The sequence below is a fragment of the Triturus cristatus genome, chromosome 12, assembly GCF_964204655.1.
Source record: "Triturus cristatus chromosome 12, aTriCri1.1, whole genome shotgun sequence".
NCBI lineage: Eukaryota > Metazoa > Chordata > Amphibia > Caudata > Salamandridae > Triturus > Triturus cristatus.
Window position 1 is genome coordinate 624,677,622 of NC_140595.1, and position 21,431 is coordinate 624,699,052.

Sequence of the window (21,431 nt, forward strand, 5' to 3'; positions counted from 1 at the left end):
TTTGGTTGTCAGTCAGTTTTAGCAAATATTTTGCTAGAGGGCTGAACATCACCAGCAATCAGTAATTGCCAGAAGCCGCAGTGTTCCATTTCTATACTAGAAACCAAAGCATAACTATCAGCACTGACAGTTAAGCGCTTCACTGGTCAACTCACCAGGAACCACTATTTAGGTCTCGCCTAGCGTTGCTGCGCACATGCTCAGCTCGCTGGGCGACATTTAATGCTGATGAGTACTTTCTGAAAAGGGCTTGAAGCCCCGCCCCTTATTCCCATTGGCTTGCGTCACCGTTTATGTTAAACGGTGCGCCGTCATTGGGAATAAGGTTTCCAGGGTGCCTCCTTTTCGCTTTTTTGCCCGGCACATCCGGACTGGATCGCCTGCATTACGGCTGTTTTGACGAAGTTTCTTATCAGAAGCTTCGTCACGCTGCCTTGCACGCGCCAGTCCGGCTCTCTGATTGGGCCAGACAAAAAAGGAGACATGGCGCCGCGTGTTTATTTTTGAATATCGCTTTCACTTTAAAGTGAAAGCGCGATGCAAAAATAAACAGCGGATGCCTGGCCAGCGCTTGTTTACTCTAGTGTTACGTCAGGGAGCTCTTTCCATTTGCCGGACGGTGCGCTTCTTATCTCTGCAGAGATAACATGACAGGTTCCCACACGACAAAGTGCGGGCCCCCTCGCTAAGCCACGAAAAGACCGATAAAAACACTCGATTGTCCCTCGACTCGAGTGGCTCCCAAACGGACGATGTTTACCCCTCTATCCCTGTCTTTCTAGTCTTCCCTTAGTTCCCCCTTTTCTTCTGTTCCTTCTTGTCTGTTTTTTTCCGTGTTTTCTCCCTTTGGTGTCTTTGTTTGGTGAACAATGGAGTCGGAGCTCCAAGATCACATGGCGTGCATCCTATTACGGTAATTAAAACCCGCATAACCAACGGGTGCTTCGGCACCGTGCTTGCCAAACCTGGCACTCGGGCAGCGCCGCCAAGTTATCCCCTCACAAAGGAGGCCTGTTTGGGAGCTGGGCACCCTTTGCTATTTTGTAGGAACATTTATTCTGCACACTGCAGCGGTGCGTGTCATAAAACAAACCCAGCCGTACTGTCGCGAGCGCTGACAGGTGATCGTAGAAAAGAGCAGCATTTCAGTCATTTCTTTTTCTCCCTCACCTTTGAAGCGCCTAGAAGTGGAAATGTCACTAACATCCTTCAGCAGAGACCGCAAATACAGGCGAGAGCTGATATGGAAAGAATTACTCACTTCTGGGTCATACCGACCATACCCAGGCTCAGGCAAGGTGTCCTTTTGGTCTTTCTTTCAGAGCCAGTAAGGTCATCTCTGTGGCCCGGCCAGTCCACTGACCTAAGTGTTCTGTTGTTGTAACTTGTCACACTGCGCTGAGCGCACTCTGACGCACTGCAAGATATCATCTATTTCAGACATAGCAAATATGCAAGCAGGGCTGCTCTGTCTCGTCATCCTTCTGATGTTTATCTGATTTCAATTCAGACTGACAGTTATCTGCAGCAGGGCTGCTCTGTCTCGTCACGTTATCATTGGCACAGAGCGGAGCGCACGCACTGATAATTAGTAAAATCTGCAGGCAAGGCTGCTCTGTCTCGTCATCCTTCTGGTGCAGCCACTGACTTAAGTGTTCTGTTGTTGTTGTAACTAAAACAGAGCACGTTCACACATGTAGCACGCCCCTACTTGAGTTCTATATGTGTGCCTGCACCCTTAAGAGTGTGAGGCATAATAGGGCAGAGGGAGCGCCTCAGAACTCAGGAAGGTCTGGAGATGCCAGGGGTCAGTGCCATAACGTGCTTAGAAGCTGAGCGCCTCACACATTCCCATCTAAGTGCCCTTCCATTTCTGATGTTTTGATGCAGTTTTAAAATCTTCTTAGAGTTTCTCGTTACTCCAATGGGAAAGTTTCACTCAGTCGTTCAAATGTCACTCATAATTGCACTGAAATTATGAAAATGTCACACATAGCAATCTGAAACCCACAGCACCATAGCTGCCAAGTCTCCTCTCAGTTTTCGGTAGATCCTTTTCTATTTGCTCACAATTCGAACAACTGATTTCATTGAATGTGCCGACGCTCTTCGGAGGGACTGATGGGAATGCCTGTGTTTGAAAACACGGGATGTGTTTTGCATAATCTTGCAGAACGTGTCCACAATTCTCTAAATCACCAGGAGTAAAATGTCGATCTGGTTTTGAGGGGCCTGCCCCCTTAGAGCAAGCAGGTCTAGCTGACACTCACTCAGATATCGCAGCATACGTCTCCAGGGGACTCCACAAACCGTTCAATATCTCCGATACATTGAGCATGTTAGTTAAATTTATGAGCTAGCATTACTCCTTACTATATTTATTTTACTATGTTCTATAATGCCCTCGAGCACCCTAGGATGGAATGTAAATCAATGCGGATATTCTCGACACTGTTTTTTTTTTAATGGCGTTAAAATTACATTTTTTACTTTTGCTTCTTTATACCAATGCTAATAGCGCAATGCAAATATTAACTCAACTGCAAATAGACAAAAGTAAAAAAAAAATCAAATTTTCAACCCCAACAGCTCTAACTTTAACAAATGCAAGACCTATTGAGGAGATTGTCCTTAATAATATGAAAAAAGTGGTCATCCAAATTACACTACATAGTGGGGCTGATAATTGATATATTGCTATAAGCATTGGAAATGCATTATATTTATGTTGTTAAAAAACAATCACATTAATATCAGCCATTACCATTTACAATGCTAATAGCTCACACTAGTGTGAATTAAATGCAATAGGTTTCGCATTTACAATTTTTTTTGCTATTGCCATTTTATATTACAATGCCTTTTATGTTTTACAAAAGAAAAAAAAAGAAAAAACAATGTCATTTACAATGTCAATAGCTCAAAATAATGTCATTGCGAGACCTATTGCATTGTAAATGCTTGTTTTCAAGATGTTAAGAGTTCAGGTAATTATTTGAGACAAATTACAAGAGAACAGATTTGCAAAGCAGGAACTATTCATGTTAGACACAGCTGCTGGAAGAATCCTGGAATTGCACTTAACCTTACTGACAGGAGCCCTAAAACATCTGACTTCCATTTTCCAGAGCCATTAACAGGAGTATTAGTACATGTTTACCACTCACCAGCTTCCAGGCTAACAACTTCCAACATTTTTTGATATGTCAGTGATGAGATTCCTGTACTGCTCTCAAGTATTACATCATGCTAGGAAAATCCGAAGTATTTACGACCACCCTCACTTTTTGACTAAATCTGGACACTATAAAAAGGATATTCAGGGGCTATTATAGTTAGGTGAAAATTTAATTTAAAAAGGTACATTTTAAGCTAAAAAAAAAAAAAAACTTATGCGCCAGCTATAGTGAACTGCGGTACCACAAATTACTAAAAATAAATTCTTTTTAATTTGACACCAGAGGGTGTCCCTCCCGGATTCCCCCACACAGGCCAAAGGGTCAGGGTGACCCTACCCTGTCTCCTTAGTCCTTATTTTTGTTTTCAATGACACGGAGACCAAGTACCGAGTCGTAAAATGGCGGCTGCAACTTTGTCTTCATGTTGCGACCAGCCGGTCACATTGTGCTTTGAGCTTGCTGTACCACAGTACTCTACTGTAGTACCTCGTTATGAGATATTTATAGATTTTGAACCTTAAATTCTCAAAAACTACTGTGCAGATTTACACCACCCGGCAAAAAGCATGCTTTCTTGGCAAAGATTTAGATTTCTGGCAAATATGGTGTAATTCCGTTTAGACGTTTTTGCTGTAGCACTGTTTAAAATTCATATGGGGGAAACCTCTTTTGAGAAGCTGATGTGCAAGAGCCTTTTTTTGGAAAAGTTTCGTCAAATGGCACCAAAGTTATTAGCATACCGAAAAATAAATTTCCAATGAAAACACTGCCATAACTATCACTACACAGTGGCAGCCACCACAGATATATATATATTCCAGAAAACATGTGATTTGTAACTGCTTATGTATTGTGTAACTGTTACAGCATTTTTTGTTAAAATGTTTTGCTACTGCAATAGACAAGTCCCAACTTTATTCCGTAAGCCATTTTCCAAGCATGCAATAAAAGCTAAATTTGGTTTAAGTGGATTGCTGGCAATGTCCTACATTTCTGTACAGCAAGACCTGAAATGTTGACCTAAGGTTTCTGCATACAATGTAAATATCTAGCAATTACAGATCTGATCTCCATGTTGGCTCAATGTCACCAAATTAGAAAGAACTTCATTTGCAACAAAGTAAAAATATTTTAATCAGTGGTCAAAAAGTTAGGAAAATAAATCAGACAAATACAGTTAAGTTAGCAAATTGCGTATACCAACATTTATAACAATTATATAGAGAAACCTCCAGCCAACTGCAAAACCATGCATCCATCAAAACTTCAATTAAATGGACCTAGACATTAGCAATGTTTCACTCATCCAATACTCAACTGCATTTACTTAACCACGCGCAAAGATAAACATTTTTACCTCTTTATCTAAATTGATTGCTTTACTTGCTTGTGCTGATGGCTAAAAGACAATGCTTTATTTAGCACAAAGGGCAATAATTACTCTCCATATAGACAATACGCTGATTTTCTGAAATCTTGCACCAGAGGAAGATTAAAACATAATTGATTCAAAACGTGACAGCAACAAGTCCAAAGGTAAGAAATGTGTTAATTAAAAACATGAAAATCTATAGACCATTTGCTTTGATTCATAACTGGGAACCTCATCGTTTTAACCAAAACGTAAATTGTGCTTTTTACTTCCACATCCCTATAATGTTGTATACTACACTCACACCTGGTTCCTTTATTCGTGCATTTTTAATTGCTGCATAAGATGGCTTTCTGCAGAGAGCCGTTTGTGTTTACATATTCCTTGCAGAATTCACTTGGTGCCCAGGGACTGAAAGTAATAGGGTATTGTCTTGGTTTAATACTGCTTAATTACTTGCAATCATAGCATACAAGACTAAAGCTGATCCTAATTAAAGGATGGCAGACAGACAACCATTACAACAGATTTTACATTGTGCGAGCAACACAGTTGCACTGTTTTCACTTATTTCAGATTGTCAAATGGTCTTTTTCACAAAGTAGAAATTCCCTAAACTGCATTTCCACAAAAAACGCATTATCCTGTTTATATCCTGACATGCGGCAAAAAAAAATACATTTTTTTAAATAAAAATCCACGAGCTTGCAGCCATCTTTTCCACCTTTAAATTACCTTTGACTTTTTCCCACTTAAGTACCTGTGTCAGGTCACCAAAGCACACACGTTCAAAGAAGAACCCTATCTAGAGAAAAAGTTTAAAAAGTACTGAAGCAACTTTATACAACCCCCAAAGTACCTACATTATGTTAAAGCCAGCGAAGGCACTAAAGACTGGCAAAAGAGAAGGAACATGTAAATTAAAAAGACAAAAAGGTGGCACTGCCAATCTAAAACCATAGTGGGTTGTTGTGTATTGCAAGTCTAAACTCCTTATGTTGCGTTTTCCTTTCTTTTTTATTGATTGTGTTCTGTAGAGCAGACTTTATACATCTCAGTTTTCAGAGCACCTGTAATGCACTTTAATAGATGTGTAGAGGAAGCATAAAATAGGTTTTTAAAACAAGACTAAGAAATGCATTTAGTGGATCAATTTCAGAGCCACTATAGAAAAGAGTAAAAGAATCACTTTAACTAAAACAATTTAGGGTACTATTAACCTGTAGGTAGTGACACAAAATGCAATGGATATCTGTGTGATAATTTCAAGTCAATAGCATACCAATATAAAAATCAAGCAATACATGGTACAGGATTACTAAGAGTAATTGCTTTCAAGAGTATCAAAACCAAGCAGAAGGATGTCAGCAAGGCATAGCCAAGTACAGCAGAGGGCTAAACAAGATAAATGCCTGCTATGAGGCAATTCTGCTCAGGAAATTTGAAGAACAAAGGCATATGTGAGAAGAACAGTGAGATTGGGAAGTACATGGCTAACAGAACAAAATAAGATTATAATAGAGAGCAGAAAGAAGGGCAGTATTCAATGATCAAGACGATGTTTCTCAATTAGCATGCATCTGAATGCAGAGAAAAAGTGAGGGATTCTGGATATGCACCACAAGAAAGTCCACGACTGTAGTGCACCGCCCTAGAAGAGATCCGCACATGATGCATTTCTTCTTGAAACGTGGATGCAGAGTCTCTTGTTTTTAGATCATAGTGTTTGTTAACTTACAGAACCAGATAACTTATCAGGAAGGGAATCGAGATATTGATCTGTAAAGCTTTTTATTTGCCGCAATCAGTTCTCATAGTGCTGCAATAGCCAGCCATTTGATGATAGCAAGACTGTGCGTCATTGGGCACACTTTTGGTAACATTCAGAAATTGCAAAGCAGCAAGGACCACAGCTCTTAATGAAGCTAGTAAGCACTTTGGTAGGTAGGTGAGGAGAGCTGACGTGTGATCAGTAAGAAAATTACCACAGCGTATACCAATTTTAACTTATGTCTAAAGAGAATATTTTTTATTCAGCTGGTGAAATCTTTTCAGTTTTGCCATGGCTTGAATATGCTTCTTAAGGTGGATGTTTTCATCCAGGAATAATCAAGGGCTTTAGCAGTTGTAGTACGTTTAGGTGTAATACTAGCACTGATCACGCGATCAATCTTGATATGTCTGTTATCCACTAGGATACCTCAGGAGAGAGCACCATTTGGAAACACAAACAATTATATTGCAAATTAAGACTACAGTTTGAAGGAGAGGGACCCACTACTGAAAAAATATGGAGCCAGCAGTTTCCAGTGGCGTAGAGTAGTCTAAATTGAAACACCTCCACTGAAAGCATATGCATATGGAGGATTTTCAGTAGCTGCTTGTGTCAGTGAGGCAAACAGCTCTCTGGAGAGTAAACACACTCTTAATATTTCCTTCTCAAGCAGCCGTACTAATACACTGTTTACACATACTGCATAAAACCACAAAACACTATCAACATTGTTGCAAAACATAAGTCAAACACACTAGATAATTTCCTATCCTCTAGTCTACACTGTCAGATAGCCAGGGGTGGGAAACAATAGGACAGTGTCAGGGCAGCCAACATGCACAGGAACCAACTGCAGTCCTGAATAATTTCTAATTAATCGAAGTGACGCTTCACAAGAACAATTCTATGTAAATAAAGACAAGGTTATTGCATCACCAATGGCGCTATAAGAGCTAGGTGAACATGAGGAATTTACAAAATTATTGGTGGGATCTGGTACACACGACTCAATTTTGAATTTAAACTGGGAAGAACTGCGGGTGGGCTCAACCATTTGTGATATTATGCAATTTGATCTATTTTTAAGATTGAACTTGTTTTTACCGTGTCCAAATCCCTGTTCCCGACTTCCTAACAAACACTGCTCCTCTGCTCATAGAATACTCTTACTGCCCTTTCACACTACCCCAACACTGCATGCAGCCTCTTAAACTCGCCCATCCCTCTGCTCAGGTCCCTTCAGCTCAAAATCTGCCTCATATGCCCCCTCGTCCGTCTGAACATTCAATGTCCTCACAGCTTCTTGCTAGATGGCATAGAGAACAGAGCACACTCTTTCAAAACCGTTTCCATAAGACTGGAACGTGTACTTAAAGTATTCAGTCATCCCAAATGAATCACAAAAAAAACTACCTACAAACGTACAGGCAAAACAACAATTAACACAATAAATGTGGTTGAGCCCAATCAATTGTTTGCTCAGCCTCAAGAAAATGTTAAATGCATACGGCCCTTTGATCACCCTAACTGCACATTAAATAAAGATATGTAGCACCGATTTCAGCACTGGCTGCATATTGAGAATAGCGTCGTATTTAAAAGGTAATTGCTGAACGACCCAGTCCGTTTGCACAATAAGAGAGTTGCCCCTATACGAGTTCCGTTGCTATTGGGCATACATTAATGTATTCACACGCCTCTACAACAACAGGGCATGCTAAAAACAAAACCTTCCTGTCATCATGGTGACAGTCCCATGGAGTGTGACCTATTAGCCAATCCCACACTTCCTGCGGCCACTCGGTATAGAACAGCAGACGAGCACCCCGCAGAATAAAGGGAAAAGAAAACAACTGCTAAAATATTGCTAGGTACCAAGACCCAATGCCCATAGAAGTGGGCGTCCATGACATGCATTGATTGATTGATGCGTGAAGGCTCATTTATAAAAGTATCAGCTGCCACACTGGAGGCAAACTGTCATGCTGTGCAGCTGTAGTTGACAAGGGGCGAGCTCCCCTTCCACACCCCATCACACACTGGAGTACATTGCTTAGCGCCAACCGTGGCACACAGTGGAACCCTGTCAGCCACCAGCAGTCACACACCAGAGAACCTTGTCAGGCACTAGCCGTCACACACCAAAGAATCCCGTTAGACACAGACGTTACAGGTCAGAGAACCGCGCTACACCACATTCACTGCACATTCACAGCACTGCTGTGCTGCTGCACACTGTAGAAAACTTGACAACGTTCAGTCATCACATCATAGAAATGTCCGTCTTTGTATCAGCTATTAATTACAGTATATGAAAAAATTACTCGCCATTGTCCGACACACTATAGGAATCTGTGCCTCGCATTAAGTCATTACAAATGTTGGGAATTCCGCTAGCATAAGCCATCACGATTCAGGAAGCCCCATTTAGTACAAGGAATTACACTATAAGGAACCCCTTCAGACACTAACGACCGCTGCCAGAGTCAAGCTGTGACACTAGGCGAACTCTGCCTTACAGCAACTGCCACCTTGGTTAGTGCTATTTGCTTTTCATACTAGGCGGAGCACTCTCAGCAGCAGCATCACCCGATTGACCTGGGAGGATAGTTATCGTTAATCTATTACACTGACTGCACAAATGGTAATTATATACTGAGCGAAAGTCTAGTGCCATGATCCAACCCTCTGCCACTTTTTAAACGATGCGTCCTGACAAAAATGACCAAGGGACAATATGTTCCCGTCTTAGAAAATTACGAACCCGCCAATCACCTGGGGGCGGGGGAGGGTTACTTGAGAAAGGGTCAATTGAGCGGGTTCTTGTCAAGACACGCTTCTCGCGTATGGGAACGGTGGAGTATCAATGAGATCCTCTGCAATACTGCCCCGCGGAGATTACCCTGTCATCCTCTGTTACTTTACTCGCTAAAGAAACACACACCAGCAGGTTTTCTATATATTTTTGACAGACACACATTACAACTCCTTTAACCAGACACACCCACTTCTTCGATTCCACTACCATAGCTTAGTTCCTGTCTACCAACAGGCCTTCCTCCATATGCCATTTTCTTCGCGCCTCTATGCCCAAAGTCCTCTTCCTCTCCAAGCAATACACATCTACTCTTTTCACTCTTCCAAACACACTCAACCACCTACGTCCCCCCATCTACTTTGCCCGAGATGCTCTCCTTGTCTACAACAGCTTGTTTCCCCAAGTCCCTGCAGGCCTCCTGTCTAGTTCCTGGCTGCTCGCAGTCCTGCTCTAGAGCCTTTCTATGTGCAGTCGCCTTACCTGGCCTCCCCTGCTGGCCTCGGCGGCAACGCTGTCCAAGCGCAGGCGCTCCAGATTCTGGGGCGCGAGGCTAAGGGGGCAGTTTGGAACGGGCTGGCGGGCTCGCTCTACTCTCGCAGACCGGCCATGTCGTGACGTCGTCAGTGCGCGCCTCACCGTGAGAACCACTTCCTGCCTGTGCGCCAGCGTTGTATTGTCTAGCCGTACAGTCTCTATGCTTGTCTCAGTGGTTATTAGTCGGCCAAGAAAGACCTGTGATGTCGGCTGGGAATAGTGCGCGGGCAGTTGTTCAACGAGAGACTTCACTTCAGGGCTACTTCGTGGTCGGGATCTGAGGGACACGACGTAACCATAGTTTATTTTATTTCAAACAGTTCTCCTACTTTTTATGGAACGACAACCATCCCGGTTTGGTTCATTCCGACGGCTGAAGTGCTTCAGGTGATGCTTCCATACATGCCAACATTTTGGAAGGAGAGTGTGATATTTTTACAAAATATATCGGAAAAATGTATTTCTCTCACTTATTTCTATCACGGCTTGCATCGGGTCTATTGGCATGTATGGAACTTGCAATTGTGCGGCTGCAGGATTGTACATCTGAGATTCAAATATAAGTTTTTTTCCATACCTGTCAGGAGCACAGAGAAATCGCTATGGCAGACCGAGAAAGTGTGCCAAAAATGTTGTGCACTTGCTTACAGAAGCAGGTTACTTTCAGTGCATAATCCAAGTCACACAATACCAGCTCCTGCCTTCTGAAGCCTGCAGAGGAATCGGGAAATGGGAAACTAGCTTTGAAATTGGTAGTCTGCTGCCTGAATCGGGAGGGTTGGCATGTATGGAGTCAGTCAACTGTCCTGTGAATCCGAGAGGGGCAGACGACTAAACAAGAAACAAGCCTTCTTGCCAGGGTTCCTGCTTGCCTGAAAGAAATGTAAATGTGCGCAACTGGTCAATCTGGAAATGTAATGGCTGTTTAGAACCCAGTATTGGCTTTAATTAACAGAATCACTTGAAACGTCCCGTTTACGCAGATTTATTAATTTTGAATGGTATTGCAAGGGAGTTACCCTCTGAACTGTGAAGTGTGTGCCTTTAAAATACAGTTATTAAAAAAACAAATTGCACTACTTAAACGTAGCATCCTTCCAGAACCGCTAGAGTCCTAGCGCTCATAGTCTTAAAGACTCTACACTCCCCCTTTGTTAAATAAAAAGTTCAAACAATATTAACATCATATTTCCTCATTGAGTCGTTGGGGCGCTTGCACTAATCTGCTAGATCGAGTGGTATGAGATAGTTGAGGGGTACATTCATCATTCACCGATGACATAGGCTCAAATGCTTGGTCTGGACATTCAGGCGGGGTTGCCTCGCTCACGATCTCAGCAGCAGAAAAACACTGAGGCAAATGTCTGAAGTGTGACAATTCATGACTTTCCATGACAGAGGATCAAAAGCAAATGGAGTGTCCGTTTTTCGCTTCTGTTTTTTGACCAGTTCCCTCTACTGAAAACCGTTTCCTGGGTTGCTCGGTATCGATCAGAATAAGTTTTCTTTTTGCACTTTCGAGACGTGTCTGTGACATGAACCGTATAATTGTTTATTGATCTGTTCAATGCCCAATGTGGTAGTTTAGTTCTGATAGCTCTCCCAAATAGTAAGGTTGGCAGGCCTCTCACCGGTGGTGGAGTGTGGAGTTGATCAATAGGGACAAAGAACTTAACACATGGCTTGTTTCACATTGATTTTTTTTTTCCATTGATGTTTGCTGAACCCCTCTCTTGAGAGTGCCCATAAATTGTTTGATAACACTTTTGGCCTGAGGTCAGAGAGGCATACGCCTTTGATGTTTGATATTGAGTCGAACAACAAATGCCTTTCATTCTTTGCTATAGAGAGGCGAGCCATAGTCCGATTTGAGAACAGTGGGGAAGCCCCACGCAGCAAAGATGTCATCAAGTCGCTCAATTACTTTGTCATGGGTTGTCGATAAGTATTCCACGAAAGGAAAAGTTGAGCATTTATCAATGACTACCATGGGATGATGTCCATTTTCTAGGGGCCCAAAGAAATCAACAGCCACACTACACTCTCCCAGGAATGCGCATGAAGGTCAGACATGGTTAGTGGATGTTGCGTCACTATGAGAGATGAGCAGTTACACAGATGGCACGCTTTCAGTTCTTTCTCAACTTGTTAGTTGAGGCGAGGGTGGTGCAGATCAGGGCATATAAATTCTCCCTACTTCCACGGATAGAGTAATTTCACAGATACATGCACATACACTCACCATACTCTTGGGCCCATTTCACTAACATACACTCAGATTACTCTATAAGTACCAACCATGAGAGAGGAAACTCCTAAACACCCTGCATCTACAACAAGGTCGATAAGACCTAATTGACACTGTCTTGAGTCATGATTTAAACAACAATAATCACAATAGAGTACTCAATAATTGACAAGAAATAATCACCAACACTGTATTTAAAATTATGATTCTTTATATAAAATTAGTTCAATTAGAAATGCAATCAAAATAAAACATTATTCTCATAGTTACCTAGTCTAGCTAAATGTCATAAGTGAGTCAGGACAGGTCTCTTAGTAGAAGTCTCCCAAGTCGCCGTCCTCACAGCATCGATCCTCACCAACGTAAATTCGGAAAGAAGTGGCCTCAGAAATCCAAATGCAATGACCACAAACCCTCTCTAGTCTAGTATATTTATAATCAAAATTACAAAATAATAGCAACATAAAATGTTCTTGATTTCCGTTGAGCCGCTGAGCAGAGCGAGCAGGAAAGGATGTAGCATTGCTACATTTGGAAAATCTCCGCTCAGAAAAATCACAAAAATAAAAACGGAAGAAGGAACTCAAATTTACAAATGTTTCTTTCGAAGCCGCTCTTCCTTGATATCTCTAGCAGAGTCACCACAAACTGGACAATGTTCATTGTACTTTATCCTTGCCCAAGGACTTGGACTTACGCCCAGAACTGCTGACCTCACGGAAAACTTTTTTAAACCAGGCGAAGGCTGTGGTCAGGTGACTCTCGACCATGTTCAGCAAGGCCCTCTCATCAAAATTTAATCACTCGAATACAGGCTGCAAACGGTAGCCATCTTGTCTTAGGCCAAAATGAACCATCTTAATCGAAAGAAATACAAACAACGTTACTACATCATCGCAATGGTTAAACAGTGTTAATTCCCACTAATACCCTTATGTGTATGTAATTAACTAGCCATCGGCAACATATTTAAGCATCAGTACACGTTATTTCAAAAGCGTTTTATGCTTTAAAACAAACAACACTTAGCAACATTCATTTAATAAAACCTGCACATTATTATTAAGCAACACATATGCATTCCCACGTATAGTTTTCTCCTGTTAGTTCGTATTGGTTAATCAGAATTTTCACACAAAACAAATAATTAACGTTACAAATTAATATTTTTAATTTTCGACATATAGACAAACCGGAGCTTAAAAACCCAATAGATTTTCAACAGAAAACTCTGCTCCAGCAATCCCCCCTTTGGTGATATTATCACCAAATAAACAACCCCCAAAAATTTTTTTTGTCAAATTTAGTCCCATTTTAGGAGAAATTGGAAATGTCTTTTTCTTTTTCACAACACTACACACCAGACTCCCTTTCATCATCCCTCTTCGTCTCCAAGTAAACACTTTCCCTCAATTCTTCTAATTCTATTTCTTGTGGATCTCTTTTTGACCTCTTATTTCTCTTTTCAATATTTCTTTTGATTAATTCCTTTTTCCCTCCCCTGTTTTTACAACACAAACACCCCAATCTTAGTATCAATAGAGCAACAATTACACAAGTCAAAGGAAACAATATCTTACCTATAATAGTACTACCTATTTTTGCAATAAAACTCTTAACAGCAACTATTTTATTAGCTATTTTCGTCCAGATACTTTCAGCCTCCAGTGGTACTAATTCTTCATGCAAATCAGTAATATTTTTGATATAGACCTTCAGGTCTTTGCTTTCGTCAGGAATGTAAGTGCAACAATGTTGAATTTTCAGCATTCCACAAACCCCGCCCTCCTTGGCCAATAAAATATCAAGGGCAAGTCGATTTTGCATAGACATGGCACGTACGGCAATCATTTCCGTATTTACCAAAAGAAACCCTCCAGCGGTACTTGTCGATAAGCGATCCACCACTGTTGACAATTTCCGAATTCCATATGCATTTAAAGAAATTCCCACTGCTGGAATTAAAGCTCCAAAAATATCACCCACTATTTCGGACCAAGTTTCTCTCTTAAATCGTGTTAGTAAATTAATATGTTCTACATCTTCTATTCTATCTATATGAAAAATCTTTGGAAAGACCAGGCCCACATAACACGTGCCATACCAATGGTCAGGCAACCTGTAATAAGCCTTGTTCCCACAAACATAATACACTCCTGGGAAAACTGGATCCTCTCCTCCTTTAAAACCCCATCCTGTCGCAATGAAGTATGTATCATGACACTCACTAGTCCCAACAAAATATGTATCATATTGGGATTTCTTCCTTGTAATGCATAGTTTACCCTTCTGTGGTGCATCTAGAGCTAACGTTGGACTAGCCACATTTTTCAATTCTTTCCCCATCTCAATGTCCCAAATTGTCTCACTCACTTTGTATTTCCCTACCTTTTCATGCATGCTCATTCTCCTTTCCTCTACCATGTTTAGAAAAGCCTTCTCCTCTTCTTTCAAACTACAAGTCAAATTATTCTTAAAAATGTAATCTAATGTTAATTCTTCTTTCTCAATAAAAATCTCACCCAAAATGTTAGCTTCTTTAGCTGGATTCAGCCTTTTGTTCATAGACAATTGCCCAAAAATATTATCTTTGTTAGACATCTCATAATCTATTTTCCCTAACAAATAGAAAACACTACTCAACACACTACATGAAATTCCATACGTAGCTGGTAAATGGTGATAAGTAACACCCTCTGAAACGGATGCAGGTAACTGCATACATACGTAGCAACCCCTCACTTCCATTGTCTTCACATATTCATACAATAATTTTGAAAAAACATTACTAGAAAAATCATTAATTGACCTATCTTTATGCATGTAAGTATTACTAATTCTAGTTGGGACCACTTTCTGTGAATTCTTCTCTACATTAGTCTCATTCTCAGTATGTATCTCAAATGTACCTATTGTAACTCTAAATGTAACTAATAAAGCTAAAACACCCCATAGTAGCATTATTAATCCAGTACAGCAACAGCACATTCTACACCATCTTTTCAAAAAGGCACATCTACTTTGATTATTCTCTATGTTAGCCATTTTACTACTTTGACCGTGTCTTTTGACTTAGCCTCTACTACTCCACTACTGCAATTCTTTATTTCTGGATTACTTCAGACAGCTTAATTTCAGACTTTCTCCTTTTCACTTTTCACCAAGTGATTTCTTCAGTTCACTCAGTTTGGATATTCATCACTCTTCACTCCTTCTTCAGCAATATCAAATTGTATCAGATCATCAACGACATCCTGTGCATCCGACTCTTCTCCAATGTCAGTCAGGATAACTTTTAGGATTCCAACAGACTTTTCCTTTTCCTCAACCACTTTTCTCAAGATCCCCTCCGAATTGTCTCGATTCACTGTTTCTTCTTCTTCTCCTCCTTCAGACAGTGCCACATAAGACCATTCCGGTGATCTGTACTTTTGGTTGGGTCTTCTAATTCTCTTTATCTCCTCCGGTTCTTTTGACTCCTTTTGCTCCTTTCTCTTCACTTCGTTTTGACTCGACACCTCATTCACTTGTTCAGCTTTCGATGTATTTGCTCTTATCAGTCTGTATCTCAGCTTCTTTACTCTGTTGTTAGGCCAAAGATCTCCTCTTACAACCTTTTTTGGTCTTGTTTCTTTATTATTTCTTTCTCCAATCCAAGTTCTCTTTCTCAGAACTCGACCTTCTGATTTCTCATTTTCACTCTCATCCGATTCTGTTTCAAATGCCTCTTGTTCTTCAGCAGTTTTCTTTCGCTCCTCACTCTTTATCACCACTGTTTGAGACTTCCCTATTTCTTTCCCTCCTCGGGTCTCCAACACGCAATCTTCTTGCTGTCTACTTGTCCCTTCACCTAGCTCATCAGAAATATTCCCTACACCTCCTCGGGGGTCTTCCGCAATCTGTCCCTCTCTATCTTCTTCTGACCCTACTTCTTCAAGTGTAATCTCAAGTGGATTTTCAACCTCCTCATCTGATTCAGGAGTAGTCTCTGTGGAACTGCTCTTTTCTCTTCTTTCTTTTCCACTGCTTGTTCGAACTTCAGGCTCTCTTACAGAATCTGATCTCCCTTTTGAAACTCTTAATGTTTCTCTTGAAGTCTCTCCTGGAAAGAAAGAATCACTTGACTCTCTTTCTTCTTCAGCTCTTCATGAATTTTGATTTCTCCTTACTGGTTCTGTTTCTTCATCATCACTGGAATCTGACTCTTCAAAATACTCTTTACCAGTCCCGTCTTTTGGGTTTGGAACTCTGAGTATGACTTGCATGCACCCAGTTTTTCACACCAGCACACTTCACTGCAGTTGTCGTAGTCAGAATGACTTGTCTTGGTCTTCCCCACCTTGGAACCAAGCAATTTCTTCTTCTGTGCACTTTAATCCTCACCCAGTCCCCTGGACTCAGATCATGAGCTTGCTTCTTCTCAAGTGTAGTAGCGTCTTCTCCAACCTGGTGAAACACAGAATGAACTGCGTCAGCCAGGCCTTTACAGTAATCCAGAATCATGTCATCAGTTATTGTCATCAACTTATTGACAGGTACAAATGCATGACGCATTGCACGTCCCATCAAAATCTCATGTGGACTCAAACCAGTAGTTCTATCTGGAGTAGATCTAATAGTCATTAGCACTAGAGGCAAGACATCAGGCCATTTCATTCCAGTGGCTAAACACATCTTACCAATCCTGTTCTTAATTGTGCCATTTATCTGCTCCACAACACCAGAAGCCTCTGGTCTGTAAGCACAATGTAGCTTCTGCTGTATGCCCAATGCTTCACAAATCAAACTCATGAGCTCATTATAGAAATGTCCACCTCTATCAGACTCAATCGTTACTGGAAATCCGTACCTAGGAATCAACTCTCTTAACAGTAACTTTGCAACTGTTATTCCATCATTTCTCCTAGTCGGATATGCCTCCACCCATCTTCAGAACAAACAGACTACTACTAAAACATACCTCAATCTGTTCACTTGTGGCATTTCAATGAAATCAATCTGCATTCTGGTAAAAGGACCACCTTCTCTGCCTATTGTTCCTAGACTCACCACTGTCTTTTTCCCAGTGTTAAATTGCTGACAAATCAAACATCTTTGACAAATGCTTTCTGCAATCGTCCTGAACTTTGCATTGTACCAAGTCTGTTTAAAAGACCTGATCATCGCATCCCTTCCCAAATGTCCCTGGCCATGATACATCCTTGCCATTGCTGACAACATAGAGTTAGGCATGACTGGTCTACCATCTCTATAGATCCAGACATGATCTGTTTCTCTTGGGGCACAACCTGCCTTGATCCAGTCTTTCTTTTCTTCCTTTCCTGCCTCATCCTGCAACTGTTTCACCTCATCCCACGTTTCTAGGACATTAGTAAACATCACAGAACAAAAAGACATTTCCCCTTCTCATTCCCTATTAATCGAATGATTATTTTTAGCACAATACTGTGCAATGTCATTTGCAAATCGGTTTCCAATTGTCACAAAATCATCTCCTTGTCCATGAGCAGCACATTTTACGACCGCTAACTCCTTAGGCAGCTGTATCGCCTCAAGCAATTTTCCAATCACCTCAGCATTCTTTATTGGAGTCCCACTCGACGTCAAGAAACCTCTCTGTAGCCAAAGCTGGCCAAAATCATGCACAACTCCAAATCCATACTGACTATCAGTCATCACAGTCACACTCAGATCTTTCCCAATTTCACAAGCTTTCGTCAATGCCACCAATTCAGCAACTTGTGCAGATTTCACTCCTTTCAATGGTGATGCTTCCATAACTTCTGAAACCTTGCACACTGCATATGCTGCACTCAGCACACCATCATCATTCCTCAGACATGATCCATCCACAAACAGCACATGATCACTCTCAGGCAATGGAAGATCTCTTATGTCTGGCCTCGGTTTTGTACAGTAATCCAGCACATCCAAACAATTGTGATCATCTTCTGTCTTTATTCCCACACCTTCATTATCTGGCAATAATGTTGCTGGATTCACATTCACACATCTCTCAAGAGTCACATTTGATGCTCCCAGAATGACTTTCTCATATTTAGTCAGTCGACTATGTGACATATACTGAGTTCTGCTTCTTGTCAAAAGAATTGCCACATTGTGAGGTACGAATACCCTTACAGGATATCCCATTATGATTCCTTCACTCTGTTCCAGACTTTTACATGTTGCAGCTACAGATTTCAGACAACCTGGTAAACCCACAGCTACAGGGTCAAGTGTCGATGAGAAGTACGCAATAGGCCTTCTCAGTAATCCATGTTTCTGAATTAACACTGAAAGTGCACATCCATTTCTCTCACTGCAATACAACTCAAACTCTTTTTCATTGTCTGGCATACCTAAAGCAGGGGCTTCACACATTCTGCTCTTCAACTCCTCAAATGCTGCCATTTGTTCTCCATCTAGTTCCAATGGGTCTTTCATCTCACTTTTTGTCAACTTAATCAGTGGCTTTGCTATCGGCGAGAAATTAATTATCCACTGACGACAATAACCCACCATCCCCAGAAACATCCTCACTTCTCTCTGGGTCTTTGGGGCTTTCATTTCTCTGATAATTCTGATCCTGTCATCAGTCACTTTTCTCAGACCCTTTTCAATATTGTGTCCAAGATAATGCACCTCTTTCTTGCAAAATTGCAATTTGGCTGGAGATACCTTTAACCCTCCATCTGCCAGATGATTCAGTAAAGCTATGGTATCTACTTCACAAGCTTCACGTGTCTTCGATGCCACGAGTAGGTCATCAATATACTGCACTAGTACTGAGCTTTCAGGCATGATCAAACTCTCCAATGACTTTTTCAATAACTGATTGAATATCGAAGGACTCTCTGTATACCCCTGTGGGATTCGACACCATGCTAAAATACGCTGGCCAAACCTAAATGCAAAAATCGGTTGGCTATCATGATGCAATGGAATTGAAAAGAAAGCATGACACAAATCAATCGCTGTGTACCACTCAGCATCATGTGGAATCTGATACAAAATCACTGACGGATTTGGCACAATAGGACAACATGCCACCACAATTTGGTTAACTTTTCTCAAATCCTGTACAATCCTGAACTTCCCATTAGGCTTCTTTAGCCCCATTATCGGTGAATTACACGGACTACTCAGTAGTTCTCTCAAAACTCCTTGCTGAATCATTTTCTCAATTATAGGAGTTATTCCTTCAATTATTTCTGGTGTCATTTTATACTGAGGAATGTTAGGATAAGTAATTCCCTCTTTCACTGAAATTTTCACAGGATCTACATTATTCATCAATCCCACATCCTCTCCAGTAAAATCCCAAACTGTCTTTTTCACTGTGTCTCTCAGCTCTTGAGGCAAATCCTTTGGATTAAACACAGCATATGTACCAACCATCTCACTTTCTCTATTATCTAGAGTCATTCGGTACAAAACCTCTTCATCTTGTGTTTCAAAAGCTATTCCATCCGGAGTACAAAAAATTGTACAGTTCATTTTGCATAGCAGATCCCTGCCCAACAAGTTCACTGGACTAGTGTCACAGACCACAAATCTGTGCATGTCCGAAAATTTCCCTATTTGTACCCTTACTGGTTCAGTAAGACGTGTCTTGATTTGTGTATTGGCTACACCAACTACTTGGATTGCTTCATCCGAGAGAGGAAGATTTCTAATATCTGCTGACCTGACAGTTGATCTTGTCGCACCTGTGTCTACTAAAAAAGTAACACTTTCTTCGTTTATTTTCCCATCTACAAATGGTCCTGCCTGGTCTATTTCTAGAGTTGCACCAAGTATGCACTCTTCCTCCTCTCCTCGGCACCGTCAATAATCACCTTCAGACTCACTCCCTTCATTCTTTAACAAATACTGTTGTACCTGGTTAGAACGCCTTGGTTTGTTTACCTGCTCCTCATTGTAGAATCCCGAATCCTGATTGTACTTTTGTGACCCTCTATTCTGCGGCAAGGGCGGTTTTGGCTCTTGGCTCTGCTGTCTCACAACCTTCTGTTGTTGCTGCTGTTGATTATTCCCCTCGTTCTGCACCTGTTGATTTAAGGTTTTACTCTCGTTATTCGCTAATGGTGGATTAGTACAGTCAGATCTCCAATGTCCCAGTTGGCCACAGTTGTGACAAGGGAACTTCCTCTTCGCTTCCTCAAGATTCCCCTTTCCTTTCCCTGCATATCTGGGCCTATTCCCTGAATTATTTGTCTGTTCCACCAACCTTCACTTGTGCCCACATTGCTTTCTCTTTCAGCTTTCTCTGTTTTGCTTCAATTTCATCACTGAAGTACTTTGCATGTCTCAGAATCTCATCTATTTTCTTACTCTGCCAATCCACTGTATGCTCACGAATTCTCTCACTAATCTCAGGTCTCAGGCCATATACAAATCTGTATACAAAATGACTCAAATCTTTGTCACCCAGGTGCTCATCCCCACTGAATTGTTTAAATGCCAGTATCAGCCTCTCATAAAAAGCATGAACTGATTCTTTTGCTTCCTGATGTGTTCGATCTATCTTAACCCAGTCTGTCTCTTTTGGAGGTACTTTATTTTTCAGATATACAATTACCTGATCATACTTCCTCATTACCTCTGGATCTGGTGCTCCTGTTCTCGGATCTCTTGGCTATTCTTCAGTAGGCCAACTTACAACTATTTTACACTCAGTCCACAAATCTGCTGGAACAATTATATCAAACAGACTTTTCAGGTCAATCCACAGCACCTTTGACAATTTCACAAACCTGTCTACCTGCCTATACCACTCAACGGGCTTTTCTCTCAGTCGAGGGAAATCATTCGTAAATGATAGAATATCCTGTCTGGTCCATGGAACATGTACATATCCTCCTCCAGGTATTTCTCTCATAGGATAAGCATCCACTGTTTTCTCCTTTTCTCTCACAGGAAATGCTGAATAAGTCCTGTCCACTGATTCTTCCCTTATCTTATACCACCTATCCTTCCATTTTTCTACGTCACCCCATTTTCGCAATAAGGCGATCATCTCTTTAATCTGTCCTGTTCTACCATTACCATTCAAATTTTCAATATCCTTGTCTGTAAAATCCATCCTATAAGACCTCTGCAATGCTTTCACCTTATCAATGTCAACTCCTTGCTCATTCGCTATTGCTCTTAACCTGTCATGTGTATTTTTAGCTCTCCAGGTAATGTTTTTACACATGAATAACAATTCTCCATCATGATGATTTTTTAGAATGTCTGTAGGAACTGTCCCTACAACAAGCTCCTCTAATTCTATGCGTAACTTGGCCACATCAATTGCCTGGGAATCTTTATCCCTCTTTTGAAGGACTTTCATCCATTCATTCAAATCTTCAGTTGTTATTTCAGTAGTTCTTTTCACTGGAACCACTTTTTCTGGCATCCCCTGTGGTTCTAACATTGGCATCCCTGAACAATTAGCATCACTAGTACCCAATCTCGAATTAGACTGTACCTCTAATCTTCCACTGCATGTGTCACGT

The 21,431-nt window shown here is 41.1% G+C and overlaps 1 protein-coding gene across 1 annotated transcript in view; it reads left to right on the forward strand.

Moving 5' to 3' along the window:
• Positions 1 to 9,864: 9,864 nt before the first annotated feature.
• Positions 9,865 to 21,431, forward strand: part of LOC146776434 (thyrotropin-releasing hormone receptor-like) — a 508,281-nt gene continuing 496,714 nt past the window's right edge. Inside the window, exon 1 of the mRNA XM_085638955.1 lies at positions 9,865 to 10,064. The gene's annotated coding sequence lies outside the window, so the exon portion shown is untranslated. The remainder of the gene's footprint in view (positions 10,065 to 21,431) is intronic.